The sequence below is a fragment of the Mandrillus leucophaeus genome, unplaced genomic scaffold (assembly GCF_000951045.1).
Source record: "Mandrillus leucophaeus isolate KB7577 unplaced genomic scaffold, Mleu.le_1.0 Scaffold59, whole genome shotgun sequence".
Taxonomy (NCBI): Eukaryota; Metazoa; Chordata; class Mammalia; order Primates; family Cercopithecidae; genus Mandrillus; species Mandrillus leucophaeus.
Window position 1 is genome coordinate 828,522 of NW_012106363.1, and position 2,272 is coordinate 830,793.

Consider the following 2,272-nt stretch of genomic DNA (forward strand, 5'->3'; position numbering starts at 1 on the left):
GTATGTATGATATACACATATATACATATATGATATATATATACACAATTAGGAAACACAGGATGCTTTGAAGCAAGGCAGTGACAGGATGAATTATAAATTATAACAACATAATCAGAGTTTTATTTGACATATTTAAAATACAATGTTTTAACTGTTACATAAATGAGAGCTATTTTTATGGAAGCTGTCAGTAGGTGCCAAAGACTATTTTTAAAAGATTAAAATGTTCTAAAGTAAAAAATGTCTTTTTTCCCATAATTTTTAATTTAACAAAAATAATAGTAAAAATGTACTTGAAGCAAAAGTAATTTTGATTAGAAATAAGGAACACATTCTTTACCATGAAGGAAATTCTTATGAGAGAAACTGAAAATAGCCAAGACCAAATTAAATATTATGAAATTCCTAGAGAAACGCAAAGAGCTATATTCTTAGAATTGTTTTCGCAGCTGGATTATTTTAATTATTTTTAATAACTTTATCTGGGAAAATAATATGTGAATATAGTATTCTTGCACACTATTAATTTGTAAATCTTACGGGATATGCTTCTGATAGAATAGACCCAATACCTTCTCTGAATTGGGAGTAACATCTTACTTTAGAAAGGAGAAGTCTGCTAGCTCCTGCTGAAATGTAGGTGATGGTGAATTCAGGGTTTCCTATCTCACTGACTATTACTACATGTAAATATCACAATCGTCATGAAAAAGTAAGAGTTCAAAGACCAGGAGAAGATATTTCATATACAATTGTCAACTAATTTAGGATTCTGTTAACCCCAAAGATGGGTCTTATAAAGAAAAACAAAAACAAAAGCAAAAGAAAATCTGCTTTCTTGGGATGCTAGAGAACTCATTCACTCTGAAAGGCAAGTAGCCCAGTAGAAATTCCTATGAATGATTGCATCTTCATTTATAATATAATTTTAGAACTTACTCTAGTTATATTTAAATCATAAACTTCCCTGTTGCATATGTATATGTGTGTACCATGCAAGGAGATTTTTATATTTTATATGATTAGGGGATTTCTTTTAAACCTAGAAAAACCAAAAAAGATGTGATTTGGGGGATTTCTAATACTTCAAACTCTGTAACAATAAAATATCTTTCCTACGAGCTAGGCAATTTAAGATTTAGTAAAATAAATATTATAGTACACTCTAATGACAATCAGTAATCATCATATCGGTGTTGCTCAGTTTTCTTCAAAATGTGTTTGCTCTGAGTGAAGAAAACAAAAACAAAAGCAAGATATATATTAGGTATGACATAATCAAAGGGAAACACCCAAAACTACTCTTGCTGCAAGAGTATCTAACAGTGTTACTCTAGCAATCTCAAGATTCTTATCTTCCTGGATATGGATTGAAAATCGACTTTAAACTCTCATTCGAAGCCAAATATATTTCTTTCCACCAGAAGAGACCTAAAAATGAATACAGAGAATTGTCAAAATCAGGGAAATCTACAGAATTAGATATTACTATATCTGATTTGTAGAAAAGACTTTTGCAAGAAGTGGTGCCTAAAATGAAACTAATCTTTGTTAGGCTATTACTATTGATGCAAATTTCAGATTATTCTCTTCTTAGCATGTTTTTATTTCTCTTTTTTTTTAATGAGCTTTAAATAATATATGTTAACTTTTACATTTTAGATAAACATCGCTTATTTATTCATTTACCTGTTAATTTCATAGGTATTATTTGGTAACCTGCCATGCAAAGGTAATCAAAAGGTATTAATGTAAAAATAGACGAATCAATGGAACATATGAATCCAGAGATGCAAACACACAGAAGCAGTCAATTGACTTTTAATAAGGGCACTAAAGCAATTCAACAGAGGAAGTTTTCAACGTATGGTGCTGAAATAACTGAATGAACATGTAGATTATAAAACTAAACCAAAGATGAACAAAATCAACTTTGACCTCTGTCTCATACCATACACACACATACACCAAAAATAATTTAAGATGGTTTTGAAACCTAAATGTAAACAAGTTTCTGGAGGAAAGTGGAGAACAGTCTCTTCTTGACATTAGAGTAAGCAAAATTTCTTGAAGTAGAAAAAGCAGTAACCGTAAATGAAAACAAAATATTCCTCATCAAAATTAAAAACAAGTTCTGCTCTCCCAATAATCATTAAAAAATGAAAAGACAAGTCACAAACTAGGGGAAAATATTTGCTATACATGTATTTGGCAAAAAAGTATGCAGAATATTCAAAGAACTCCTACAAATCAATATTAAAGACACACC